Raw genomic sequence first — 13,375 nt, 5'->3', positions numbered from 1 at the left:
TGCCATTACACTGTTTGGAGGGCTGTGTGGGGGCCATTACACTGTTTGGAGAGCTGTGTGGGGGGCCATTATACTGTTTGGAGGGCTGTGTGGGGGGCCATTATACTGTTTGTAGGGCTGTCTGGGGCCATTTTAGTGTTTGGAGGGTTGTGTAAGGGCCATTATACTGTTTGTAGGGCTGTTTGGGGGCCATTTTAGTGTTTGGAGGTCTAGTGGGGGCCATTATACAGGGTGAAGGGTTGTGTAAGGGCCATTATACTGTTTGGATGGCTGTGTGTGGGGGTATTATACTGTTTGGAGGGCTGTGTGTGGGGGGCATTATACTGTTTGGAGAGCTGTGTGGGGGGCCATTAAATAGTTTTTTAGAGCTGTGTGGAGGTCATTATACTTTTTGGAGGGCTGTATGTCTGGTCCATTATAATGTTTGGAGGGCTGTGTGTGGGGGCCATTATACTGTTTGGAGGGCTGTGTGTGGGGGCCATTATACTGTTTGGATGGCTGTGTGTGGGGGTATTATACTGTTTGGAGGGCTGTGTGTGGGGGGCATTATACTGTTTGGAGAGCTGTGTGTGGGGGCCATTATAATGTTTGGAGGGCTGTGTGTGGGGGGGGGCATTATACTGTTTGGAGAGCTGTGTGTGGGGGCCATTATAATGTTTGGAGGGCTGTGTGGGGGGCCATTATACTGTTTGGAGGGCTGTGTGGGGGACATTATACTGTTTGGAGGCCTGTGTGGGGGACATTATACTGTTTGGAAGGTTGTGTGGAGTCCATTATACTGTTTGGAGGGTTGTGTGGATGCCATTATGCTGTTTGGAGGGCTGTGTGTGGGGGCCATTATACTGTTTGGAGGGCTGTGTGGGGGCCATTATACTGTTTGGAGGGCTGTGTGTGGGGGCCATTATACTGTTTGGAAGGTTGTGTGGAGTCCATTATACTGTTTAGAGGGTTGTGTGGATGCCATTATACTGTTTGGAGGGCTGTGTGGGGGCCATTATACTGTTTGGAGGGCTGTTTGGGGGCCATTATACTGTTTGGAGGGCTGTGTGTGGAGGCCATTATACTGTTTGGAGGGCTGTGTGGGGGCCATTATACTGTTTGGAGGGCTGTTTGGGGGCCATTATACTGTTTGGAGGGCTGTGTGTGGAGGCCATTATACTGTTTGGAGGGCTGTGTGGGGAGAGGAATATGGCAATGAAAAAACTATTTATTTTATTTAGCAAAGATAGCAAAACATAAAAAAAAACAAAAAAAAAACCATAAATCTGGTATCTCTGTAATCGCATTGACCCAAAGAATAAAGTTATTTTATCACTTTTATCATATGATGAATGACAGAAAGAAAAATAAAAACACAACAAATAGGTTAATGCTAAGTTCCTACAATGAGTAGTTGGTGGGTTTTGATTTTGCAGATTTTCTGCACCATTTCTGCACTTAAGTGAATTATGTTACATGCGTTTTTATCACGTTTTAAATACTGAAGTTTTTGTCTCTTTTTGGTATGTCATTTTAAAAAATCTGCTTTGCTTTTGATGCTTCCTGTTATTTGACTTTGACAAAACCTCTTGTGCAGATTACATGCGTTTTTAATGCTTTTCCGCACCAGAAATGCACTAAAAATGCATATACTTTTTTTACTGTCGGATTTTCTGCTTCTAATGCAATATTATGGAGAAAATTCACACATGAGACTCATCTTACCCGCATGAGAAATTTATAAGTTGTGGATCGCAGGTCAGTTTGCGCTGAGTTAAAAAAAAAATGAGAGTGTGCATGAGATTCCTATAAGGCTATGTGCCCACGATGCAGAAATGCTCCGGATTTTTCCTGAGCGTTTCTGCATCTCCCTGGCAGAAAAAACGCATGCGGATTGTACATGCGGATTGTACATGCGGATTGTACATGCGTTTTTCCTGCCAGGGAGATGCGGATGTGAAGCGTTCTTCACATGCATTTCTGCATGCGGGTTGTCAAGCGCTTTCCAAGCGATTTTAGCATCAATTGGAAAGTGCTTGACAACTTGGTCACACTATATAAATCCATGCAACCGGCATGTCCAGGTGGAACGCATCGCACGCACTGTGCGCTCCACCTGTGTGAATTGACGTCACATCCTATTTTGTGGAACGCATCATGCGCTCCACATCATATTGGTCCCCATAAAGATAGGACTCAGTTGCGTGTTGAAAGGGCACCTGCCCCAGTGAACGCAACCCAAATGTCGCTCCAGCATCCATCAGTGTGGCGGGGGCCGCGGTCCAACGACGTATTATCGCCCCCAAATCGCCACATGCGCACATTACCATTATACACATAAAGGGGCCTGCATTACCCAATTTGAAATACATTTCAGGCACCTTATATATCAATGTTATAATGATTAGAAAATGGACCATATAGATACTTTCTCAATTCATAATTAGGAAGGAACCAATTCTGAATCATATTCTATAAAAGGCAATTATATCTTTAAAAAAAAGGGTATTTTTAAGTTGGGTTCTGTCCTGACATATTTAAAATTAGGCGTATATTCAGAAAATACTAAATAAAGCAGCTGTATGTTAGTTGCTCATTAAGTCCCCCAGGGGATATGGTCTTCAACCAAAAATCCACTTTGATTCTTTCTGTAAAAGTAGGCGGTCCCAATCTCCCCCCGATATGGTTTAGCCACTTTCTCAATGCCTATGAATTTAAACACAGTTTTGTTACCACCATGGAATTCATTGACGTGCCTAGCTATAGGGGTGTCTCTTTTATGTATAATGTCACCAATATGTTCACCCACTCTGCGCCTTAGTTCTCGTCTCGTTTTTCCTATATATTCAAGGCCACATTCGCAGGTGCCCTTGTAGATGACGCCCTGTGTTTGGCCGTTGATGAAATCCATGATGGCAAATTCCTTATCCACATTAGTACCAGTAAAGGTTTTGGCATTAGTCATGGAAGTACAGGCAACACAGTTTCCACATTTAAATGAGCCTTTTAGGTCAGATTTAAGCCACGTTTCATTTCGAGGAGCCGAAAAATGGCTATGCACCAATCTATCTCGCAATGAGCGACCCCTCTTATAGGTGATGTGTGGGTAGCCTCCTAAAAAGTGGGATATATCCTCATCCATATCCAGGATGGGCCAATGTTTTTGGAGAATCTGCTTGACCTCCGTTGCTCCATTGCTAAATGTGGTAATGAATCTCACAACATTATCATTTTCAGGCCGCTTTTTTGGTGTCAAGATATCAGTTCTATTGACTTTTTTGGTGGTATTAAATGCATCATAGAGAACCCTTTTGGGATAGCCCCTTTCCACAAATCTACTACCCAAATCATCTGCCTGTTGTTTAAAGGTCTTATCATTTGAGCAATTCCTGCATATACATAAATACTGTCCTCTAGGAATCCCCCTTTTTAAGGGGGTGGGGTGACTACTTTCCCAACGCAACAGAGCATTTGTTACTGTCGGCTTTCTATAAGTGCAGGTCTCAAGACAACCATTCTCAGCTTTTATGATGAGGATATCAAGAAATGGCAGACATGTGGGACTATGCTCACTGGTAAATCTCAATCCAATAGAATTGATATTGAGGTCCTCAACAAAGATCATAAATTCTTCCAGGGTCCCTTTCCAAATTAGGAATATATCATCAATGTAGCGTGCCCACATGTCCACCATTTCAACAAATCGGGGGCCGTTTTCACCGAAGACTGTGACTTCCTCCCACCAGCCCAGGAGCAAATTTGCATACGATGGGGCACAAGGGCTACCCATCGCAGTGCCCCTGAGCTGGTGGAAGTACTTAAGGTCAAAGGTAAAAAAGTTTTTTGTGAGACAAAAATGCAATGCCTTTAAAATGAAATCACTGTGTGCCTGACATCGTATACTCCTTTTAGAGAGATAATGTTTAGCTGCCATAATACCCATCTGATGTGGAATTGAGGAATAAAGAGCCACAATGTCAATACTGGTCAGAATCGTATTCGGACCGATCGTCAGACCTTCCAGTTTCAAAAGGAGGTCTGCAGTATCACAGGTATATGATTGAAGGGATGTTACAAATGGACTGAGGATCCGATCAATATAGATCCCCAAGTTCTGACATAGGCTCCCCACTCCTGATACAATAGGTCTGCCTTTTAACGGGCTTGTGCTCTTGTGAACCTTAGGCAGACTATAGAAAGTGGCTAATATAGGGTTCTTTGGGAGCATAAAGTCATACTCATTCTTATCAATGACTTGTGATCTTAGACCATCCTCAAGGAGAATTTGTAATTCTTTATGGAACTCTTTACAAAGGACTATTGAACGTTTCCAATATCACATAAGAGAACAGAAACATAAGCAGTATTTACGAGTCCTGCAGGATTTCAAAGATAATAAAGCCTACCTTTTCCTCAATAATAAATCTTTGACTATAGAACCCGAGATAGATATATCATCTACAGACACCGACCTCTCCGATACAGAGGGTAGGACAAAACCGGAAGGGGGAAAAATAGAGGCAGAGACCGGGGTCGAGAAAGAGGTCGCGATAGACAATACACCACACAAGGCCCCCGTTTTTTAGACTCGGCCTATCCACTGCGGCGGAATTGCCACTGCGGAAACGCTTAAATAACGCATAGTGGGCACACAGCCTAAATCCCATCTACTTTCCTGGAACTGTAAGACGCTGCGCTATATGCACAGCAAAAATATGCAGCATCAAAAACTCGTCGGACGTTAACCTAATATTTAGTGACTTTTTGATGTTGATTTTCTGTAGTATTTCTGCACCAATTAGCTAAATTAGGTTATATGCAATTTTCCATTTTCTTTTTGAGTGTTTTTTTAATATGTTTTTACTGCACTTTTTTTTCGGCTGCCTTTTTTTTTTTCTTTTACATGTCATGTTTTGCCAAATGAATACAATGTAGATTAAATGTAAAATCAGGAACATTTCCCCGGGTCCCGTCCCTTTATATATATCTATATACATAGACAGCAGTGCAAAATGTTGCTGGCTAAAAACTAAAAAGCAACTAAATAAATGAGACAAGTTTTCTATGTACAGTAGAGAAAAAAAAGCAGATCTGAACTGGCACATATCCAAGAAACACAAAAACAGTTATTCCTCGCTGTAGGGAGTCACGTAATTGTTGAGCCATTTCTGTATTTCTCCTCCTTACTCTCCGATCTAACAGGGAGGAAATCATGGGGTAAGGCCGGGGTCCCACTAACGTATGGCATCTGATGCAATATGCTAATGACATTTGGCTCTTGCTCTACTGCAAGTGGTAGCCGAGTGTCAGTGCTGCTATCTCTCACACAGAGAGGATCGCAGCACAGCTGCGGAGGGGACGGAGAAATCAATTTCTCCATCGCCTCTGTTGCTGGCGTCGGCGGGTATCGCACTGCACTTGGGTGTTATCCCAATGCAGTGCGATGTTTCACACTCCCCCATAGACTTATATGGGTGTGTGTGATCCAATTTAAGGATGCAATCGCAGCATGCTACTATTGTTTTCGCATGCCGAATCGGCATGAGAAAGTAATCGCAGATGTGCGCTGCCCCATAGGGAAACATTGGGGCGAGTGAAATCCGATTTTATATCGGAATGCACTCGTCTGATTGCATCGCAAGTGAGAGCGAGCCCTTAGTCTCCAGATCACAGCTCAGTTACTAAGAATCTACAGAGCATGAACTCCAGACTGATACATTGTACGATACGTTACTGACAGGACAGCAGAGAGTTAATGCTTCTTGTGTGATCAGATCAGTAAACTGATACATTGTATCCACCGCTCAGCTGTATATGGTCTGTACACTAAGGGTGAAAGCAGCAATGTTGTCATCCCCTGAAAGCAAGCAGGGATCCTGGAAAAAGTGAGAATATAAAAGCTAAATATAAAGCCTCATTCACACTTTCAATATTTGGTCAGTATTTTACATCAGTATTGGTAAGCCAAAACCAGGAGTGGAACAATCAGAGGAAAAGTATAATAGAAACACGTCCCCACTTCTGTATTTATCACCCACTCCTGGTCTTGGCTTACAAATACTGATGTAAAATACTAGGAAGGGGAGCACTGCCACTAGGGAAAGATTAGAGGGGCAACCCCTGAAAACTTGCCCTGCTCAACCCTGAAATCCCTGACGTCCCTAGATGGGTTCTTTCACCCCGTGCGGCAATCACGTTCCTATCCCTGTCTTGCCATGGTCCTTCTAGTTTGTGGGGCAGCAGGAACGCTAGCCCTGCTCTATAATAAAGACACAAAAGGGAAACAGACAAACGTAAAAAAACAGAAATCACTCTAAGCACACCCAGACTATGGGAATGGTATATAAAGGGAAAAGAAAGGAGATGCCAACCAAAAGGGAGATGAGGAATAGGAAGACAAAAGATAGACTTCCAAACAGCAATCTCCAGAATTGACTCCTAATAACTTCTCTTTCCATGGCTCGCAGCTCCAAACTAATTCCAAGGTATAGCAAGCTATCACTGGCAACTACCCAAGCTAAGAGGTGAGTACTTATACCAGTGGGGAGTGGAGAAATCAGAACAGCTGAGATAACTCAAGACAGAGAGCTTTACGAGACAAGCAGGAGTGTTTAACCCTTGCAACAAACGAACAAGGGAAATCTGCACAGCTAACTGGGAAGCAAAGCAGATCCACCAGTGCAGGTGCGCATGTAGCCAAATGCCGCAATCTAATGACCCCTGAAATAGAGGAGACCACTCTATGTCACAGCAGAAGGTTTTCATTATTTGAGACTAATGTTCCCAAGAATAATTGCCTTTGAGGTATAACCATGAATTATTAGATTCACCATCGTCACTATGAAAAAGGCTGGATGAGAGGATGTTGCTCAGCGAGATAGCCTATCAGGAAGAGAATCTAACACCCTGAGACAAAAATCTGTGCTAAAATATCATCTTGATACAGTATCGGTAAGTTTTTGCTAATAATGTTTAAAATCGCATTGTAATTAGTACCATACATAGTAGTAATAGTGATTTGTTAGAGTTTTGCGATTTTACTTCGCTCATGGTATTATTATTGCATGGGCAGCACGGTGGCTCAGTAGTCAGCACTGCAGCCTTGCAGCGCTGGGGTCCTAGGTTCAAATGCCACCAAGGACAACATCTGCAAGGAGTTTGTATGTTCTTCTCGTGTTTGGGTGGGCTTCCTCTGGGTTCTCTGGCTTCCTCCCACACTCCAAATACATACTGATCTAGATTGTGAGCCCCGAGAGGGACAGTGCCAATAAGGTCTGTAAAGCACTGTGGAATTAATGGCGCTATAAAAGCTAGTAAAATAAATAAATAAATAATAGTTATTGACTAGTGTTGAGTGAACAATAAAATGCTCAGGTGCTCGAAGCTCAGGCAAAGCTCATCGGGTGCTTGACCCGAGCAACAAGCCCAATGTTAGTCTATGGGAGACCCGAGCATTTTTGCAGCGGCACCCCCGGCAGTCTGTAGAAAGCCTAAAAAGTGCCAAAAACGATAGTGACAGTGCTCAAATGACATGGGGGCAGCATGGGGATCGCCCCAGGAAGCATTTCTGACCCCCAGGTCACTGCTGTCAACAACGTGGTCAGAGGTATTAAGCCACTTTTACGGGCTCACAATAAAACATACAAAAACGAAACTGAAACTGTTTTCCTGTGAAATATGTTAAGGAACATCCTTTCCAGGGTAAAGACTTGTGCATAAGGTAAAATAAATAGCCAAAAACAAAAATACTCCTCCACACCTTGGGCTATGTTCACAAGTAGCATTTTTTATGCGTTTTTGCACTTTTGTATTGCTTCAACCCTGACAAATGCATTCACCGTGAAATGTCATTTTAACATTTTACCACCTTATCTGGCCATGTGCTGTGTGACACATGCATGCAGTGCTGAAAAGACATGGAAACAGCATGGGGAAGACCCCTAGAAGCATCTCTGACACCCAGGTCACTGCCTAAAAGTGTGCCCACCATAAATGATTCTTGCCGCATCAGAAGATGCAGACTTGCAACTATCCCCGTTCAAGTCCTTGCAATGCAAGCGCAAGTATGCACGCTGCCACCCACCCACCCCAGGTTGCAATACCATACTGCTTGCTTGCATGCACTTGAAATTGGCCCTTTTAGGCATGTGGAGGCGGAATCTGGCCATCACGTCATGGCTGCGTCGGCGGCCTGGTATCCATACTCAGTCCCCAGCCGCCCGACGGCCGGGTACCCAAACACGGTTCCCAGCCACCTGGGGGTAGCTGGGTGTCCATAAACGGTCCCCAGCCGCCCCTATTTGTCCCAGTGCGCCTTATACACAAATGCGCATACCAAAACATTACCTGTGGCCTCCCCAGTGCATTTAGTGGGAAGGACAGCTTAACTACAAACACGTGGACAAGTGAATGTGGCCAGGGATGGTCCATCTCACTGACGCCTTCACACTGGGTTAATATTGTGGAAGCCGGGACACAGTTGGACACTGGGATGCAACACGTCCCAGACATAGAGGATTGCGGGTCCTGGGTCAATCAGGCTTCAAAACAAAGTTCAGAAGGTAGACAGCAGCAGTATATTATTCATGATCATGAGGCCATCCATCTCCTTAGCTTTCTGTTCCTTGGAATGCAAGCGCATGTATGTAGTAGCGGATAGGCCTGAGGTGGTCAGCGTTTTGGCGCATATCCTACCTCCTCCGAGGAGCGCTGGATGTTTCCCTGCTACTATCCCAGTTCTATGACTCCCGTTAAAACAAAGCTTCAGGTGAAGAATGATGGATGAGGTGGAGGCACTCCAATGCCCCTTGGAAGTGACATGGAGGTCAGAGGGCCTTAACTAAACCGTTTTTTCCATTTATAGCAACTGGGTCTCCTGTACACTGTTGGCCTAAGCAGTGAATGGAAGCAGACGTGGATTACAGCGTACTAAAAACGTAGTACCCATTATTGGGGAGTGGGTCTCCCTTAGTGTTCGCCTATGCATTGAAAAGCAAAAGCTGACTAAAATTAGGAGGAAATGCAATGCCCGTTGGAAGAGTCGTGGAGGTTAGAGGTAATTAAAAACAACGTTTAAATGCCCCTTGGAATAGCTGTGGAGTTCAGAGTGGTTTAACGAGACGGTTTTAATGCCCCTTGGAAGAGACGTGGAGTTCAGAGTGGTTTAACAAGATGGTTTTAATGCCCCTTGGAAGAGATGTGGAGGTCAAAGTAGCTTAACAAGACGATTTTAATGCCCCTTGGAAGAGACGTGGAGTTCAGAGTGGTTTAACAAGACGGTTTTAGTGCCCCATGGAAGAGACGTGGAGGTCACAGTAGCTTAGCAAGACGATTTTAATGCCCCTTGGAAGAGAAGTGGAGTTCAGAGTGGTTTAAGAAGACGGTTTTAATGCCCCTTGGAAAAGATATGGAGCTCACAGTAGCTTAAAAGACAATTTTAATGCCCCTTGGAAGAGACGTGGAGTTCAGAGTGGTTTAACAAGACGGTTTTAATGTCCCCTGGGAAGAGACGTGGAGGTCACAGTAGTTTAACAAGACGGTTTTAATGCCCCTTGGAAGAGACGTGGAGTACAGAGTTGTTTAACAAGATGGTTTTAATGCCCCTTGGAAGAGACGTGGTGGTCCCATTGGAATAAAAAGACAATATCAATGCCCCTTGGAAGAGTAGTGGAGGTCGCAGTGGAATAAAAAGACAATATCAATGCCCCTTGAAAGAGTGGTGGAGGTCACAGTGAAATAAAAAGACAATATCAGAGCCCCTTGGAAGAGATGTGGAGGTCACAGTAGCTTTACAAGACGATTTTTTTGCCCATTGGAAGAAACTTGGAGTTCAGAGTGGTTTAACAAGATGGATTTAATGCCCCTTGGTAGAGGCGTGGAGTTCAGAGTGGATTAACAAGACGGTTTTAATGCCCCTTAGAAGAGACGTGGAGGTCACAGTAACTAAACAAGACGGTTTTAATGCCCCTTGGAAGAGATGTGGAGTTAACAGTGGTTTAGCAAGACGGTTTTAATGCCCCTTGGAAAAGACGTGGAGGTCACAGTAGCTTAACAAGTCGATTTTAATGCCCCTTGGAAGAGACGTGGACGTCCCAGTGGAATAAAAAGACAATATCAATGACCCTTGGAAAAGTGGTGGAGGTCGCAGTGGAATAAAAAAACAATATCAATGCCCCTTGGAAGAGATGTTGATGTCACAGTAGCTTAACAAGACGGTTTTAATGCCCCTTGGAAGAGACGTGGGGGTCATAGTAGCTTAGCAAGACAATTTTAAAGCTCCTTGGAAGAGATGTGGAGTTCAAAGTGGTTTAACAAGACAATTTTAATGCCCCTCGGAAGAGACGTGGAGGTCCCAGTGGAATTAAAACACAATATCAATGCCTGTTGGAAGAGTTTTGGAGGTCGCAGTGGAATAAAAAGACAATATCAATGACCCTTGGAAGAGTGGTGGAGGTCGCATTGGAATAAAAAGACAATATCAATGACCCTTGGAAGAGTGGTGGAGGTCGCAGTGGAATAAAAAGACAATATCAATGCCCCTTGGAAGAGATGTGGAGGTCACTGTAGCTTAACAAGACGGTTTTAATGCCCTTTGGAAGAGACGTGGAGGTCACAGTAGCTTAACAAGATGGTTTTAATGCCCTTTGGAAGAGACGTGGAGGTCACAGTAGCTTAACAAGATGGTTTTAACGCCCCTTGGAAGAGACATGGAGTTCAGAGTGGTTTAACAAGACGGTTTTAATGCCCCTTGGAAGAGACGTGGAGGTCCCAGTGGAATAAAAAGACAATATCAATGCCCCTTGGAAGAGACGTGGAGTTCAGAGTGGTTTAACAAGACGGATTTAATGCCCCTTGAATGAGATGTGGAGTTCAGAGTGGTTTAACAAGACGGTTTTAATGCCCGTTGGAATAGACGTGGAGTTCAGAGTGGTTTAACAAAACGGTTTTAATGCCCCTTGGAAGAGACATGGAGTTCAGAGTGGTTTAACTAGATGGTTTTAATGCCGCTTGGAAGAGACGTGGAGATCCCAGTGGAATAAAAAGACAATATCAATGCCCCTTGGAAGCGATGTGGAAGTCACAGTAGCTTACCAAGACGACTTTAATGCCCTTTGGAAGAATCGTGGAGTTCAGAGTGGTTTAACAAGACGGTTTTAATGCCCCTTGGAAGAGATGTGGAGTTCAGAGTTGTTTAACAAGACGGTTTTAATGCCCCTTGGAAGAGACCTGGAGGTCAAAGTAGCTTAATAAGGTGGTTTTAATGCCCCTTGGAGGAGACATGGATTTCAGAGTGGTTTAACAAGACGGGTTTAATGCCCCTTGGAAGAGACGTGGAGGTCCCAGTGGAATAAAAAGACAATACCAATGCCCCTTGGGAGAGTGGTGGAAGTCGCAGTGGAATAAAAAGACAATATCAATGACCCTTGGAAAAGTGGGGGAGGTCGCAGTGGAATAAAAAGACAATATCAATGACCCTTGGAAAAGTGGTGGAGGTCGCAGTGGAATAAAAAGACAATATCAATGCCCCTTGCAAGAGGTTTGGAGGTCACAGTAGCTTAACAAGACGATTCAAATGCCCCTTGGAAGAGACGTGGAGTTCAGAGTGGTTTATCAAGACGGTTTTAATGTCACTTGAAAAACGCGTCGAGTTCAGAGTGGTTTAACAAGACGGTTTTAATGCCCCTTGGAAGAGACGTGGATTTCAGAGTGGTTTAACAAGACGGTTTTAATGCCCCTTGGAAGAGACGTGGAGGTCACAGAAGCTTAACATGACGATTTTAATGCCCCTTGGAAGAGACGTGGAGTTCAGAGTGGTACTGCAAGATGGTTTTAATGCCCCTTGGAAGAGACGTGGAGGTCCCAGTGGAATAAAAAGACAATATCAATGCCCCTTGGAAGAGTGGTGGAGTTCGCAGTGTAATAAAAAGACAATATCAATGACCCTTGGAAGAGTGGTGGAGGTCGCAGTGGAATAAAAAGACAATATCAATGTCCCTTGGAAGAGTGGTGTCAGTCGCAGTGGAATAAAAAAACCATATCAATGCCCCTTGGAAGAGATGTGGACATCACAGTGGAATAAAAAAACAATATCAATGGCAGTTGGAAGAGTTTTGGAGTTCGCAGTTGAAAAAAAAGACAATATCATTTACCCTTGGAAGAGTGGTGGAGGTCGCAGTGGAATAAAAAGACAATATCAATAACCCTTGGAAGAGATGTGAAGGTCACAGTAGCTTAACAAGACGATTTTAATGCCCCTTGGAAGAGACGTTGAGTTCAGAGTGGTTTAACAAGACGGTTTTAATGCCCCTTGGAAGAGACGTGGAGGGAACAGTAGCTTAACAAGATGGTTTTAATGCCCCTTGGAAAAGACGTGGAGTTCAGAGTGATTTAAGAAGACGGATTTAATGCCCCTTGGAAGAGAAGTGGAGGTCTCAGTAGCTGAACAAGACAATTTTAATGCCCCTTGGAAGAGACGTGGAGTTCAGAGTGGTTTAACAAGACGGTTTTAATGCCCATTGGAATAGACGTGGAGTTCAGAGTGGTTTAACAAGACGGTTTTAATGCCCCTTGGAAGAGACGTGGAGTTCAGAGTGGTTTAACAAGACGGTTTTGATGCCCCTTGGAAGAGACGCTGAGGTCCCAGTGGAATAAAAAGACAATATCAATGCCCCTTGGGAGCGATGTGGAGGTCACAATAGCTTACAAAGACAATTTTAATGTCCCTTGGAAGAGACGTGCAGTTCAGAGCGGTTTAACAAGACGGTTTTAATGCCCCTTGGAAAAGATATGGAGTTCAGAGTGGTTTAACAAGACGATTTTAATGCTCCTTGGAAGAGACGTGGAGGTCACAGTAGCTTAACAAGACGGTTTTAATGCCCCTTGGAAGAGACGTGGAGTTCAGAGTGGTTTAACAAGACGGTTTTTATGCCCCTTGGAAGAGACATGGAGGTTACATTGGTTTAGCAAGACGGGTTTAATGCCCCTTGGAAGAGACGTGGAGCTCAGAGAGGTTTAACATAACGGTTTTAATGCCCATTGGAAGAGACGTGGAGGTCCCAGTGGAATAAAAAGACAATACCAATGCCCCTTGGAAGAGTGGTGGAGGTCGCAGTGGAATAAAAAGACAATATCAATGACACTTGGAAAATTGGTGGAGGTAGCAGTGGAATAAAAAGACAATATCAATGCCCCTTGGAAGAGATGTGGAGGTCACAGTAGCTTAACAAGACGATTTTAATGCCCCTTGGAAGAGACTTGGAGTTCAGAGTGGTTTAACAAGACGGTTTTAATGCCCCTTGGAAAAGACGTGGAATTCAGAGTGTTTTAACAAGACGGTTTTAATGCCCCTTCGAAGAGATGTGGAGGTTACGGTAGCTTAACAAGGCGTTTTAATGCC

The 13,375-nt window shown here is 44.1% G+C and overlaps 1 protein-coding gene across 2 annotated transcripts in view; it reads left to right on the top strand.

Annotated features, from left to right (window-relative positions):
• The first annotated feature begins 5,138 nt into the window (after positions 1-5,138).
• Positions 5,139-13,375, top strand: part of LOC141172497 (membrane-spanning 4-domains subfamily A member 4A-like) — a 58,300-nt gene continuing 50,063 nt past the window's right edge. Inside the window, exon 1 of one of the 2 annotated variants that reach the window (XM_073656762.1) lies at positions 5,139-5,196. The gene's annotated coding sequence lies outside the window, so the exon portion shown is untranslated. The remainder of the gene's footprint in view (positions 5,197-13,375) is intronic. The other variant, XM_073656763.1, reaches the window with a different exon arrangement.

Source organism: Phyllobates terribilis, unplaced genomic scaffold, assembly GCF_046119375.1.
Source record: "Phyllobates terribilis strain yellow unplaced genomic scaffold, ASM4611937v1 Scaffold_12__6_contigs__length_324123572, whole genome shotgun sequence".
Taxonomy (NCBI): Eukaryota; Metazoa; Chordata; class Amphibia; order Anura; family Dendrobatidae; genus Phyllobates; species Phyllobates terribilis.
This window is presented reverse-complemented; position numbering and strand designations above follow the sequence as displayed.